This window comes from Mus caroli, unplaced genomic scaffold (assembly GCF_978045245.1).
Source record: "Mus caroli unplaced genomic scaffold, Mus_caroli_1 scaffold_17, whole genome shotgun sequence".
In the NCBI taxonomy this organism is placed as follows: Eukaryota; Metazoa; Chordata; class Mammalia; order Rodentia; family Muridae; genus Mus; species Mus caroli.
In genome coordinates, this window is record NW_028227272.1 from 39,875,102 (window position 1) to 39,891,725 (window position 16,624).

Sequence of the window (16,624 nt, forward strand, 5' to 3'; positions counted from 1 at the left end):
CTCCTAGATCTATCTACTTGCAAAGTAGGTTGTCTGGCCTTGTGGAACATGCAACCTTACTATAGAAATGTGTGTAATAATCTCATTCCTTATTAGTAAATGTCTAGTGGCTCCATACACAATTAGCTTTTATAGATACTTTGTAAACTAGGTACACTCCTTTGCTTGTTTTCCAAACTTAAACCATCCCAGGTTCCCAAGAATATAATTACCTAATTCAAGCACATTGTTCGAACATGCTTTAAACAGTATTATTTATTTATTTATTTATTTTTTTTTTAATTCTTGGACATTTTAAAGCTCTTAGCTCCAAAATCAATATTCTGCCCCCAAATCAGTTTATCCGTATCAATCATAATGGCACACATGCGCGCACACACACACACATACACACATACATACACACACACACACACACATGTATATGCATGTGTTTTCGATGATAATTTTTATTCAAATTACAGTACTGCAGTTGCAGAATTTTCAGTTCTATGGGCATACTATGCAGTCTATGAGAGCTTATAGAACATGGTAACTTTAAAAGACAAGGAAACAAAAAGCCCAGTTTCTCGTGTATAACCAGAGGGGATGGGCATGACTTCTGAATGCCCCAGGCAAAGTACATACTTTCATATTTACAACTTGTACCTCAGGTAGGCATCTTGCTTATAAACTATAAAATAACTTCCTATCTGAAATATCACTCATAAAGGTGCATCTCATAAGCCTGGAGACATTAAATTTCCTACAGATATTAAACATTGCAGTTACTGAAGAGGGTTTTAACCAATCTTCTTTGGCAACTGAACTGAGAACAGATCAAGTTGTGCTTGGAAAGTTTGGGCTGCACCATCTGAAGAAAAAAGCTAATCTCTCAAGTTTCCTTTATGTTTTATGTTCCCTTTAAGTGATGCGCTTTACTGAGAGGTACAATCTGTTTTCGCCATTGTTCATGGAGTTAGTGACCTCTGCCATCAGGTGAAGTCAGGTTCACCTGATGAAAAACCAATCACAATGGTACTCCACCTGATAACAATAAGTGAGCAGAGAACCAAACATTCTCTGAGAACAGGCTGCTGAAGCACTTAATGAGGAGGAGAAAGAAAGGATGTGACAGCTCATTCCTTCCTGACTAATATTCTTGATCTGAAACCATTACGCTTTCAGGTGCAGAAGATATGTAATTTTGTTTTGTTTTGTTTTGATTTTTGTTTTTTGTTTTTCGAGACAGGGTTTCTCTGTATAGCCCTGGCTGTCCTGGAACTCACTTTGTAGAACAGACTGGCCTCGAACTCAGAAATCCACCTGCCTCTGTCTCCTGAGTGCTGGGATTAAAGGCGTGCTCCACCACGCCCGACTAAATTAATCTTTAATTCACTGAGATTTTTTTTCAAACTGAAGCTGTTTTAATTTTTTTTTAAAAAAACTTGTCCTGTTTTCTTAAAAACACACTGATGAACGAATATTGTCTACTTTATCTACCATCTCATTAATCTACATTCTGCTAATTTCTATACATTGTGAAATAATCCAGACATCCAGCCATAGAAATGCAGTGGTTTGTCCTGAATTTATAAAATTGTTGCTATTGTTTTCCTAGAGAATTAAGGTTGATTTTAAAAAATGTTAATCCTATATTCAGTAGTGTATCTGAGACCATACTAAAAAGAGTGGAAAGAAGTCCTCTATTGTAGGCTAAAAGACTGTTGCTACCAGCTGGAGATGTTCATATTTAATATCTGTCCACAATCTAGTGTATGTACCACATAGTGAGATGGACATTGCTGGTGTTATTACATCTAAGATCACATAAACCTATAGAGACAAGTTACAAGTGAATTACAGGAAAAAATAACCCATATCATATGAATCTCAACAAAATCTAGAGCACTAATAAATCATAAGTACTAACAGAGTTTTCCTAGACATAGATACAAACACTATGTGCAAAACTTAAAAAAAAAAATGTCTATCAAGGCAGGTGAAACATGTATGCAAACCCACCCCTAGAGAGTACAGGCTCAGTTGGAGTCTAGTGAAGAATATAAAGTGAATTCAAGACCAGCCAGACTGTAAAATACTTCTCATGATAATAATGAAATAGTCTATCTTAATGCAACAGTAAAATGGTCTGTGGACATCAACTAAGATAACTGGTAAACTGTATGAATCTAATTAGAAGTACCTCGATCAATTACAAGAAATTACAAGAGCTCATGGATTCACAGCACTGCACTGGTTACGTTTGTGTCAACCATGACCAAATACCCAACAGAGCAACTTCCAGGAGGAAGATTTTATGTCGGCTCACTGTTTTAGAGGTTTGAGTTCTTGATCATTTAGCACAATGGACACAGGATAAATGTCATGTCAGTTGCAAGATGTGTACAAGAGGAGTGTGATGATTTGAGCATGCTCAGCCCTGGGAGTGGCACTATTAAAAGGTGTGGTCCTGTTGGAGTAGGCGTGGCCTTGTTGGAGTAGGTTTGTCACTGCGGGTGTGGGCTTTAAGACCCGTGTCTTAGCTGCCTAGAGTCAGTTTTCCACTAGCAGCTTTCAGATGAAGATGTGGAACTCTCAGCTCCTCCTGCACCATGAAACTGAAAGAGACAAATTGCAGGCTCTCTGCTAACTCTCTCCTATCCTACATTTTATTGTGTTTTGGACCCTAGCAAGTGTACCACCTCCACGGCCTCTCCTCCTCTTCCCTTTCTTGCCGTGCCCTTGCTGGTTTGCCTTACAGATCTCTTACATGTTTCTAAACCTGTTACTTTGACATCACAGATTAAGCTGGTTTTAGGCAAGTGGATCTGTGGATTTGAATGGGTTCCTGGGCCTTTCATTATGCTAGAAATCTATTTACTGTTTTTGCTTTTCCCAGTGAACATAGATCTCTCCCTACATCCACTTGTGCATTTCAAATATAACTATCAATTATATTCTCCACCTACTATCCATAAAGTACCCAAAGTTAATTTTTATGTATTATTTAGAGATCAGTTCTGATTTATCTAATACCATTCACTAAAACAGGCCCCTCTCTCATGATCTCTGTTACCAATTTGCAATTTTAACAACATGCCATTTATGTAGGACCCTGTTTGTGGTCTTCCCCCCAGCCCCAGTAAATGTAATCAGTATACTACCCAATACACACAATACACACACACACACACACACATCCCTTATTCCTCGTCTCCTGGGATTACATTCTGGAGTCAAGTACATTATATCCTAATTATGTGAAGTGTTGCTGGAAACTGCTTATGGCTTTGGTATGACTCTTCAGCTTACAACAAAGGTTTGAGCAGAACAAAGAGCAGGCATTGGAAGGAGAATCTGAGGATAGAGCAAAACCGGCTAAGCGCCTGCGACTCCCGTGAAGGAGTATTATAAAGGGCTTCAGACTTTTACCACATTGTGGGTTTCGTGGTTCAAGAAAATTTTCTATAATGTTTCCAGGGGCAGGAGAACTTGCTTGACATCTGGGGTGCATGTGTGCTTACAAGTGTCCTCCTTAAGTTGCTTGGAGAATGACTCATCTAACCTTAATGCTTTGCATATTGTCCTGACAAATTTTGCTGTCTAGTTCAATTTTATGCCACTAGGAGAGGAAGATTTTTATTTTCCTATTTTCTTATTGCTGTTAATGTGTTTTTGTTATCAGTGAGCTCATGTATAGAAAACCAGGCCTGTTCTTTAAAGGGTAAAACTATTAAGTGATGCGTATCATATACAGGGTTGTAAGTTCCCTAATGGATCCCTTCTAAATACCAATATTACGTCGGCAATAAGAGTATAGCCATCCCAGAGAATAATTGTTTTTAGACAAAACTGGGTTTATGGATTCAAGAAGTTCCCAAGCCTTTCGTTATGCTGGACATTTATTGCTTTCTCCTGTGGGCTTCCTTTGAATACTTACTGGTCACTGAGATTTTCTCAATTGTCTCTCAGATGGTAATATTTTATATTTTCTGATATACTACAGGATTTTATATATCACATCACTCAGACATTCTCTACTTCACCTAGTGGTGCCGTTAATTATGCTACATGGTACATAGTTATGTTATATATGATATATACCATGTAGCATAATATATACATATATATATTATGCTGCAGATATGTAGTGCCCTCATAGAATCTAAGCCCCATGAGAGCAGTTACTGATTTATTTTATTAATTCAGCATAGTGATAATTTCAGTGTATTCTGATTATTTCCAACTCCTTTGGAAGGCGGTGTTTTATATACTCCCATGTCGTAAATGATGCAAACATGCATAGCAGAGTAATTTGTTTCTTTTCTTCTAAGAAGCAGAGAGTTCTGGAGTAAAAAAAAAAAGCCAAATCCAGTCTTAGTTTTGGTATTTTTGTCTCCATTTAAAATTTTTAATTAGTGTGAAGTGTGAAGAATATATACTTATGCTTGTTGAGTGAATAAAGAAATAAACTACTGGAAAGAGGCAAAGAGAATGTGATTAGATGACTAAAAGACATTTTTATAAACCTTGTCTAGGCAACTGCTAATCTTTTTATTTTCGATCAACTTTTTTATTTTTAATTTCTTAACCTTTTTGGACACAATTTAAAAATGTTTATTCATTCATTTAATTTTGTGTTTGTGTAGGTACATGATGCAAGTTTAGAGGTGAGAGGAAAACTTGGGGCAGTTGGTTCTTCCCTTCTACCAGGTGAGTTATGGGGAATCAGATTCAGATCATCAGTCCTTGCAGAATCCCCTTCACCCACTGAACCGCCACACCAGCCCACCAACAGGCACTCTCCAGTTCTCTTAAATGTTAAGGAGAAAATATCTCATGCCCCACAATTAGGGCATTCTTAATACATGTTTGGGGTGTCTCTGTCTGGGAGAAGTAAAAAACCACAGTAGTCAGGGTAGCCATGCAATGTAAACATGAACACTGAGCTACTCCTTAGAGCCCAAAGCCTTTTAACACCAGAATTGGACAGTAAAAAATACAGGTAGTAACACCTAAGGCCTCGCCTGCCTTGTCACTGTTATATATTTTACATAGTTGCCCTTATGATTCCTCATCATAATCCTCACATTTACAAAACACTGCAAAGGATCTTTAAAAATTTATGAGAAATGATAAGAATTTGAAGTAGTCATTTCTTCTTAAAGTTATGGGGTTAACTAGTTGCCCACTTTTGTTAAATTTTACTTAATTTTCTCACGTGAAGCTCATTGTTCTGCACAGACTATTCCCTGTAAATCTTTTTATACACAAATTTAAATCCACACTCAGTAGCACTTTTTACTTTGAACATCCTTCATTTCTCTTATATTTTAAGCAATTTCTAGATTCTGATAGCCACACCCATAATCTTCAGAATGGCCCTAATGTACTAATGAAGTCAAGGCCTTGTGCTACTTTTTTTTTTTTTTTTTTTTTTTTTTAAGTCAGGGCTAATTTTGTTTTGCTTATGGTCTTGCCAGACTTCTACTTAGTCAAAGCAAACATTTGATGTTCAAAGTATTCAGTGTGTGTCAAGGAAACCTACGTGAAATCCAGGCTTAAACTTACTTCAAGTCTACCTGAATCTATTTTTCAAGTCTATAATCTATAAGATTATTTTCTGTATTAATAACCAATACTACAAATACAGTTCCTTTGTATGCTTGGTGTTTCTGACAAATCCCTTTCGTGACAAATTAAGCTCCTTAAAAAGTATTAGTTCTTATTTTGGCAGGAATTCTTTTTCTTTGTAGAGTGAAAAGCCATTCTTTTTTCCATCTTAGTCCTTTTAAGGAATTCTTTTCAGGAATCTATCCTCGGCTTCCTGCTGGCCTCAGGCCTCACCCGCTTCCTCCTCCACCCCGCCCTTGCCTGACCAGCATTTGTTAGAATTTGGCTCTGGGGAGTACTATGCTGAGTGACAAATGGATGAAGATGAAGGTTTTATTGAAGCATCTGAACTGCATTTAATTTTCCGTGTTGCTTTATTCCTTCTAGCTCCCAGGATATTGAATTTTGTGGGCTTCAGTTGGGTCGTCAGTACTTCAGGCGTTTAGTAATAAGAAACATAATCTGCTTTTTCCGGTAGGATAATAAATCCTCATTGATATTAAGGGCGGCTCTCTGCAGACGGTTTTACACGGTATTTTTCTGTAGAAACACATTCCCTGGGAGTCCTAACACTGCTCCCGCCTCTCTGTCTCCCTGGGCCGCAGGTCGCCTCCCGCCCAGCGGTCCCTCCCACCGCCAGGATCCTGCTCGCTAGGACAGCCACTGCCCGTGACCGCGACACCCCCTCCTCCCTGCACTGAACCCCTTCCCTCCCCTCCCCCTCTGGGCGAGCCAGACAGCGGGTAACCGCCGCCTCCGCTGGGGCATCCCGGCTCCATAGGCGGCGCGCGGCAGACACCTGCTTCTCACTGGCCGCCGCCGCTGCCCCTCACCCCGCAGTCCCCGCGACAATTGGCCCCGGGCCGCCGCCCGTCATCCTCTAGCCCCTCTTGGAGTCCCGCCTCTATCCTCGGGTCATTTAAGTTTATCACAAATAAATAAATAAAGGAGGAAATAGAAATGCGTAGAAAGTAAAAGCAGTCAGGAGGGGGCGGGGACGTGGATGAAAAGGAGGGTGGGGAAGTGGAGGAGTAAACAACCAAACTTGATCGTGCCTATAGTGACCAATCACCGATCACTACAGTCCGGTCTGACGGCCTCTGTCGACCAATAGTTTCCCAGCTCTTGGATCACTGAATAACCAGAGACCGCTGGCCTCTCTACACAGGGCGCTGGTGGGCGGGAAGAGTTGAGAACATTGACCAATAGACTGTTAAAACTGCTCTGAGTGAAGTTTCCGCTCACCAGTCGATGCTTGAGATAGCGGATTGGGTGTCTCTTAGGCCAATCAAAGATGACAGAATGAGGGAAGGGGCAGTTAGGGGAGGGGCCGCAGAGGGGAGGAGGAAGAGTGCATTTTGTTTATGGGCGGCAACCTCACGAGGGCTGTCCAATCGCTATTGGTCAGCTGAAGCAGCGAGTGACATGCGAGCCGCCCAATAGTAGGACAAGGTAGAGGTTCGCGGCTTCGGGCGCCCAATGTGGGCCTTCTGCCGAAGAAGTAGGGGCGGGGGGAAGTTTAGGAGTTGAGGAAAGAAGATTAAAGAGCGCGAGGAGGTAACGCCAAAAACTCTAATTTGTTGTGGGGCGGGCGGGAGGGAGGGGTGTGTGCGTGCGGAGCGCGGCCGGGCGTCTACGAGTCGCCGGGAGTCGGGGGTGGCGGGCCGCCGAGGAGGGGGCGGGGTGGGGCCGCGGCGCGAGTTCCGAGCCGCAGCCCGGGGCTTCTGCCCCGCCCCGCCCCGCGCGCCCTCCCGCCGCCCCTCCTCGCGCCCGCCCGGCGGCCTCGCGCGACCCTGTGGGGAGGGTCTGCCGCTGGCCCGGGCGGGGCGTCCGGTCGTTGCCACTGCGTCTCGTCTCTCCTCCCCGCTTCTGGAGTCGCGGCTTCCCAGAAGAGGAGCTGAGGGGCACCGGCCGGGGCTCCGGAGCTGTTGGCGGCGCCGGCTCCCGCCCCTCTCCTCTCCCTCCCTCCCTCCCTCCCTCCCTCCCTCCCTCCGCCCTCCCAGTCGCTTTCCTCCCGCGCAGAGGACTGGCTTCGGAGAACCCGGGCTGGGAAGCGTAGCCCCGCCTGCCTTGCTCTCACCGGTAGACAGGGGGGCTTGGCAAGGATTGAACCCTGTCCTCCTCTCTTTAGCCTTTGGGCCACTTCCGAAACATTAAAAAAAGAAGAAAAAAAAGTTAACGCTCTCTCATACCTTGAGACATAAAACAAAACAAAACAACAAAACCCACCCCATCCCCAAATACAGGAGTATGGTTTTGAAGTTCAAATGTGGTCCTCTAATTGTTTTAATGCTTTCCCCTGTGTGGGGGGCTCTCAGGGTCCCCTTCAGCCCCTCCCCTTCCTAAGGATGCAGAAGAGGCAGGAGGCAGGGATTTCGTAAAAGTTGTATTGATAAACACACTTGCACAAGCATATGCTAGGCACACACACAGACTATAAACATTAGCGAAAAACACAATATGGCGTACAGCTACGCTACCTAGCTCGGTAATCTGATGATCTCTTACTCCGAACCGGGTCAAATCAGGTCTGAAGAAGCAAGACAGTTCTCCAGCAGAAATCTGAATGGCATGGGAAGACATTTGGAAGCTGCACCTGATGGTATAGTCCTCAGAATCATTGGCCCAGATCTAAGTTGAACATGTTACCTTTTTAGACTGTGAAATTTTACTATTTTTTTTAAACACACACACACACACACACACCAGAATGTCACTAAAGTGGACTTTTCTCACTTTGGTATTTTCTGCTATAAAAAATTTCAGAGTATACAGTGATTTCAAGTGAACAGTGTTCCAAGTTTCTGCTGCAACTTGTTGCCATTGAAAAACATAGAACATCCAAATACCAGTTTATGGAAAAATAGTGTGAGCTCTCAATTCTAGGAATCTGGCTATTTAACATCCTCACAGGATTTACTGGGATTCCTGGTTTAGCTTCTTGTCTCAAGGACAGTTTTCTATATTGTGGGAATAGACCTCAACCTTCTGAGCCTCTCCACAAATGACTATGTCAGGATCTGAGTACATTTTGTATTTTTGCGTTACAGTTAGGTTTGACTTCTAGGGAAAGTAGATGAAACAAACCAACAAACAACTCACTTATTCTCTCAGACCCTTGCTCGTTAGAATTCCTACTAAATCGTCAGAGTGCACACGCAGGTAGGACATGGTGGTACTCCAGGGTCAGCATCTCTTGAATCCTCCCAAGAAACTTGGTTTTAGAATTGTTGAAGAACCACAGATGGTTCTGTTCAGTTGCTCTAGTGTAAAAGCCCAAGATTGGGCTTCTGAATTCCATTGAATTCCAGTTGCAGAGCTTTGTGTCTGAGGTCAAACGGCGCTGAAATAAACCTGTGAGGAGAAGAAATTGGAGTTTTCTGGAAGTCTCTGAGCTGCCCAGAGAGTGAGGCAATCAGGCATTATGGGGCTTTGATTCAGGTCTTAGATGACTGAAGTACAAGCATTTCAGATATGAAGATCAGGTTGACAGGTATACCCCCCACCAGGCTCCAGAGCAATAATGCCCTTTCCTGATGACCTTCTAGTGTTTATTAGGTTAGAGAAAAAAGCTTAAAAATGATTAAATTTTATCCATGTCCCAGAAGCTGTCTTTGTTTGTCTGCCTAGGTAGGCCAGCATTTTGGGATTGTCACTATACCAAAATCCTGAGTTTATTGACCAGGTAGTGAGGCAAAGACTATGTTTTTACTTGAGGGCGATGCTGGGGGTGGGGTGGGGTTTAGATCTGTTAGATATGGTGCTGACTCTGACACCTAGTTAGGTGGCAAGGCTTTGGGACATAGAGCGTACTCCTGTTTGCCTGTATGACTTTGACTGATTGATAAAGGAAAAAGATAGAAGAGCAAAGCCTTTTCAAGTGAGTTATTTTTGTGTCATTTCTGCAGATTTTCGGAAGACTTTTGAGACAAACTAAGCTTCCCAGATAAAAGCCTAGACTGAATAACTAGGTCATTTAGAAGAGCAATACAAGCTACAACTAAATTCCTGTAAATGATTTACAACATAAATGAATTTAAATTATTTCAGATATGGAAGGGAAGTTTTATTTTCTGAAATAGTCATGGCAACATCACCAGCTTGTGTAAGGCAGTTCTGGATACTTGGGACGGAACAGTGACGCAAGGGGGAAATTGTTGGTCTCTGTGGAGCTTAAATCATTAGGTAATGGACTTTGTCTACTCCTCATTGCTAAGAGATTTTTTTTTTTTTAAATTAAACAATCCAGCAGCTTTCGTGTTTTACAAACTAGATTTTAAAGAAGTTACCAAGTTTGAAGGTATAGAGTGTGTTTATGATTACCAGACAATCTGAAAGAACTTTTATTTAAATTACTTATACTCTTTGTTTTTGTGAAATGTTTTCATAAAATTTCAGAAAAATTATTATTGATACATAGGGGATTTAAATTCTTATTTTTATCATATGTTTGGAATAAATAAAATGCTGCTTTACAGTAAAATCTTGTGTTTTCACATTAACTGTAAAATTTCTATGTGGCATTGTCTTACTAGCAAAACTGATTAAAAAAAAACCATTAACTCACTAACATACATGTTAATTTTTTGCGTAGGATTTACTTTAGGAATTTACCTGAAAAATCAAGTATGTCAAAATTTCCCAGTTTTTGTTTTAAAAGGAAAAAATGAAAGTTGTGACTAACTTGCAGGTGACATTAAAGAGTAGAAAGAAGACTGGAAAACACATAAACAAACTAACTTTGTTTTTAACCCTTTCTTTTCACACTCCAAAATCACTTGATTGACATTGCTCTGGTTTAAAAAACCTTTATGATGCAGGCATACTATAGGAAAATTTTTAGCATTATTTTAGCCATTTTGTCTATAAGAAAAAAAAAATCTAGGTTGTAACAGAAGGAAACTTGGTGTCTGGTTCAGTGTGTACTGTATGCTGTTGAATTTTAAGTGTGTGACTTCACGCAGTGAGGACCTCACCTTCCTAGCAGTTGGTTGCTAGCTCCCAAATGACAAGTTCTGATTTTCAGTATTTTGCTCTGTCAGTTATGAGTCTGGTTTTGTTATTGATATATAAATTTACTCCTTACAGGAGACAGCTTTTATTATACAGAGCCCACCACATTCTCTGCTCTTGTGTTTGGCTTTTCAGGCCTACCTTAAATCTCTGAGTTAGTACATATTTTAGTCAACCTTTTCCAAAAAGGGGACATATTGCATTTAGAGCACCTCGTGGTTCATATACAGAGATCCCTGCATAGGAAGGCTCAAATCAGAAGAGTGAGGGAAAAATAGAGACTTTTAATCTACTAGAATAGTTTCAGCTGATTTTTCTTGTAGAAGAATGGTTAGAAGAATGTTTAAAGCTAAGTTTTTCTATTTCTAGTAAGAGTGATTGATTGTTGTATCCGTATGAGCAGGTATTTCTAGATAAACAGTTTAAGGTAAAGACATACTCTAGTGCTAGATAAACCCACTCTTGCCCTGTGGTCCTTGGTGTGGAGTGTTTTCAGTGTTGCTGAGTGATTTTGTTTGACACGCTTTGTTAGTTACCAGAACTTTCCTGTGAGCAACATAGAAACACAAGCTAATTAAATCTTTGTAGATTTTATAATACTTTGGGCTAGGATGTTATTTTGGAAGTTTTAAAAGCATGATTACCCAGCAGTGCATAAAATGAATGAAAACTGAAATGGGAAGCTCATGGACTGGAGTCCACATAAGATGTTTGAGTGTCAAAGTGAGGTGGCCTTAGTACAAAAGATAAAATCTTGACATGTGTCAAGTTTCTATGGTAATAAATGAAGCATGACTAATTGTATTAGATTTCGTATTTGTAAGGTATGTATAAGCGTGTGTACAGTGCATTTTAAGTCAAAATTTGGGGTGTTATTGGCTAGACGTAGTCATTTCTTTGCCAGAGATACTAGGCTGTGTGAGGGCTAACCATCTGTCAAGCAATAGAGACAAAGAAAGGTTTTTTAATATAGTAGTGTAAAAATCTCTACAAACTTGTTTTGAATTGTATTGTCATTTTGTTTTGGCCTTCATACTCTGTGTTGAATATGTACTGGGTCAGTCACCCCGTTTTGTTTTATGAACAAACCACTCAAGGCCAGATAAGGTCATTGTTGCAGCTGATGAGATCTAGAGGCAAGATAAAATATGTTTTGATTTTGCTTTCATGTAATGATCAAAAACTCACAAGTGGGTTGGCCACCCACTAGCAATTATTCAAATGGTTTCAAGAATGCTTATTTTCACCCACCCAGCCTCAATTTTGGGTGTCTTATTTACTTACTTATTTATTTAGCTTTATAGATTCAAGCTTTATATTTTAGCCCATTCCTGAGCTGTTTGGAAGAAAAAAAAAAGTAGCAATAGGAATCCAGATTGCCTGTTTTAGGTACAATATGGTGTGATGTGAAATTGAAACAGCAGATTGGTGAGAAACTTGAGTTTCAAACAAATATAAACTAGTTTGTTTAGTGAAGTCATACACAAAACAGTCTCTATTGACAGGGCAAGATTATTATTTTCTTTTTCAGTAATTTCTACATCTTGAGGTCACCTTGGTTCTTTGGGTCAGCAGTCTATTTCCAAAGCATCATGTTCGGAAACGATGTCTTAATATTGCTGATTATAATAATATACTTAAATATGGCAGGCCAAGGAATTATTTATAGTAGTGCTAATTATATCAATAAAAATAGCAATATTAATACTGAGTGTCAAAATCCATTCTTGACAGTATGAAGTAAACAGAACTATAGTCAAACAAAGCAGCCAGCTTGTCTTTATTGTCAGCTCATGAATATGTACGTTAGGAAAAATATACACAAGAGTTTTGAGTTGAGTATACTGACTTAATCTCTTCAATTGCTTTTGACTTTTATTTTCAAAGAAAAAAATTGATTTAGCAAAAGACAAAAAAGATTGGGATTTCTAGTTTTGAAATTCTTGGTGCCCATTATCTTTCTGTCATTGGTAAGTTTCTTGAGATTTACTTATTTCTACTTCAGTGCTTTTTATAAATGATCAGAAATTAATTTTCTCTACCTTTTGGAATACAGATTAACATTGCAAAAGGAGCCATAAGAGCCTCTAATGCTTAATAAAAACAAAAGAAACAAAACCAGCTGTTACATTTATATCCTCTGTCCCTCCCTCCCTCCCTCCCTCCCTCCCTCCCTCCCTCCCTCCCTCCCTCCCTCCCTCTGTTTTCTTATAGTACTTCTCTTCTTTACTCCTTTCCCCCATCTCTCTCCCTCTCCCTTTCCCTCTCCTTTACTTTCTTCCTTGTCCAGTCCTTTCTTTCTCATGCTTAATATATCTTTGGCTTTCTTTAGACATCAGAGATGTCCTTTTCTGTAGTTCCTATTTAAGGAAAAGTGTGTGTATGCCTGTGTGTGTGTGTATATATGTGTGTGTGTGTGTGTATATGCATATATCTTTTCAATACTTTTTGTCTGTTTGGTCTTTTAAACTTATTTTCCTAATGTTAGATAATTAAGTAAAAGTCATTAAATTCAGAAGAGGGTTTTAAAAACACGTTATTATCTACCTTTCCAATCCCTTCTGTATTAAACTTAATTCTTTTACTTTATTGCACATGACCAAAAATCTGGATGTGAAGTAAGTAGAGACAGCTGTTGACTAGTTGTATGAACTTGAGCATGTCCTATGGTCAGTGGTATGTCACAGTTTAGTGATATTGCTTTCAGACATATCAACTCTAAATGTAGACACAGTATCAGCTACTTGTTATCTTTTATAATTAGAAAGAATAAATTTATTAGTTTGCATAATTTTCCCACCAACTCACCCTGGTTCAGGAAGCTATAGTAATAGGATTTATAGTTGATTGTATCTAGCATAAAGTTGTTTAATTGAAGAAAGCTGGTAATAATAGAGTGAGTTAGCTAACAGTCATTTTCTAATTCCATACAATATATGTGTAGATGAATGTATATTATCTTCAAGGAAAACAGGTGAGTTTGGGTTTTATATCCCTATTCTAATTTAGATTAAGTTTGAGTAACTAAGAGCCATCTCCAGAACCAGGGATGGTACACATATAAGGCCAAGGCAGGGCAGAGATACGCATTGAAACCAGCAGATCCTACTGATTTCTAAACATCTTTGTGTACCTTTCTCCTTAAAATTGCTCCAGAAATCACTGCCAAGCATCATCATGGACCACTAAGAGTTTGCGATACAAAGCTTTTGTTTTTGAGAAATCATGGTAGTGCTAGCCTGCAGTTAGGCAATACATTTAATTGCATTATGGAGAATGACAGGTTACTGCAATAAGCTGACTTGTAAACCACTTAGTGACTGTTTATTCTATGTCACCAAACTTTGAACTGTTTCTGGAGGAATTTGTAAAAGCCTGTTTAGAATCCAGTTTTCAAAATACCTGTTGGTTTCCATGAGGTTTTGATGGATGTGAGAGGTGAAATAGCTTGATATATTGATTTTATTTAGTTCATTATGAAATTTAACTTTTGATTTCTTTCACCTTATAGTCACAGAGTTTTATACCAGGCTCTACTAAGCTTATCATGGGATATGATCTAGAAGTTTTGTATGAAACTTTAATTTTTCCTTGATGCCAACAGCCAAAGGGAGGCTCTGTTTTATTTGATAGTATAATAGATATGCTAAATACATTTCAGATTACCGGCTCAGATCATATCAGTGTACCGGAGTTTGCATTATTTTGAGTAGTTAATGCCTATGAATAAAGAGTAAAGTATTTATATATTTTCATACAGAGTTTCACTATGTAGCCACTGGCTGACTTAAAACTTGCTATGTAGACCAAGTTGCCATTCACCTCATAGAGTATGGCCTGCCTCTAGCTCCTGAGTGTTGGGATTAAGACATGTGCTCTCTATGCTTGGCAATAGTAACATTTAAAGTTAATTACAATTTCAAATAGTTAGCTAGCCCAGCCACTCATGTGCCCTATGTCTGTAAAAATATAGCAGGTACCACACACTTTTCAGAGATGCTATGCTCATTCTGCTGAGTGTACCCATGTTCAGTTTGATAGTCTGAATCCTGAGGGGTAATGAATTGATGAACCGTCGCTTCTGCAGTTCTACTTTTCCTCATGACAGTATTTCAGGTGTTCATTTGTACTCTGACTTTAGCACATAATGAAATAAAGTGAAATAATAATTTTGGATGGTTCAAACAGTTATATCACTGAAAAGACACTGTGGTTAAAAAAAATTAACATTCAATTCATGCATGGCAGCTTTTCTCTTCAGGTTTATTGTGAATGGTACTCTTGTGTTTGTTCTTTTGACAGCCTGTGGTACCTAGTCTTCTTAATGGCTATGGTGTTTGCATTTTACTGTTCTTTATATAACGACTCTCAGAGTAGCACCTTTGAAAGCTTGGGCTCATAATGCAATTTCTTGCTCTGGAAAGGGTTTTAGAGCAAAGAATTACTGTGTTGGAGTGGTCGGTCTTTTTAGCTAAAAATAAGTATAAGAATGAAGCATAGAAGTTTGTGGCCATTCCTCATTCTGTGTAATGGAGGTTATTTTCCTGTATTTGTAGGTATATTCTCCCTCTCACCGGCTCTCACTTATCTTACTGAGTTTTGCTATCCAAAAATGGACATCTCTGGTGTAAAGTTAATCTTGGTGTTTCAAGTACAGTTTGACTCTCACTAACTTCTGTTATTCGGGATTCAGCATTTGAGAAGGTTAACATTTAGAACCATGCCACCCTGTTAAGGATAGATGTGGCTGGCTCTTTGTTTATGTTGAGAGCCTTCATGCTGGTTTGGTACTGGTCACACAGAATGGACTCATTGTTGGTCATGATATTTTACATCTATGTGATGAAAGTCTTGCTTCGTAGCTATCCATTTTCTAATTTTCAACTAATTCTTGTTCAAATTTAACATCTTGAAAATTGACATTACCCATTATAACTTTACCAGAGCCAGACATCTTTACACATGCTTGTGATCCCTCATCTTTTTAGCTACTTAATGAAATTCCATCATGGCAGAAGTTCCAATAAAAATTTTATTTACTGTGATTCAGAAAAGAAATATATCAGCTATATCAGATACCACTATCAATGGTAAAGCAAATCTACTTCGATCAATTCAGGATATTGTGTGGAATAGAGTACACAGAATTACATTACCTGCCGATTCAAGGATGAAACCCAAATTTCATATCCTACATGATTCCTATCTAGATAGTAGGACAATAAACCACAGTACTTTGTGCACTTCAGAGATTGCAATTGAGATTCTTGGACATTTTATATGAACTTACAAATTCTTGAATGAGGAATGGTCACAAACTTCTATATAATTAAAAAAGGTTTTCACTAATTTCACTTTATAGTCTGAGTTATTTAGAAACTGTTCCCAATTAAACACCTTACCATTTGTGATATTCAGAGAGCAAAACCACAGTTAATCAAAACCAATATTGATTGGCGTCTATGCTGTGTAAACCATGTGGGGGAATGTTTGAACTTCTGTATAGTAGCTGGCATGCTTTTAACATATGCATGGCTTGTTAGTATATTTGAGAAATGTATCTGATTGCCCAAAGTTACAATTTGTTTTTCTTCTAACTGAAATCACAGAAAATTGGTTTGAAGTTGTGTTAAAACAAAAGATAGTTGTGTCCTGGAATAGCTAAGAGTGATATTCCATTAATGCTTACATAGGATGATGAGTAGCTGCAGCATGTTTTAAGATGTGTTTTTGAGAACATATGTAAAACACATCATTGTTTTTCTATACTGTATTCAGCTTACTGGCAAAGCTGCTGATTTGAGGGAATGCTTATAGCATTCAAACCCACTTCAGATCTATAGTCCCTCATCCCGCTCCCAGGCTTCTGTTCATTTGAGAATTTTAAAATCAAGCTGACCCGTATGAGGTTTTTTTCCTTTTTATTTTTAATTATGAGATGCTTCTCTTTGTGAATGAAATGACTGTTGAGATATGAGAACAGTAGACATGGCTCCTTGGGCAGGTAACATTATTC

General features: G+C 39.2%; 1 protein-coding gene across 2 annotated transcripts in view; it reads left to right on the forward strand.

Moving 5' to 3' along the window:
* Nucleotides 1-7,115: 7,115 nt before the first annotated feature.
* Zbtb20 (zinc finger and BTB domain containing 20) overlaps nucleotides 7,116-16,624 on the forward strand; it is a 765,654-nt gene continuing 756,145 nt past the window's right edge. The window contains exon 1 of one of the 2 annotated variants that reach the window (XM_085832267.1): nucleotides 7,116-7,152. The gene's annotated coding sequence lies outside the window, so the exon portion shown is untranslated. The remainder of the gene's footprint in view (nucleotides 7,153-16,624) is intronic. The other variant, XM_029470523.2, reaches the window with a different exon arrangement.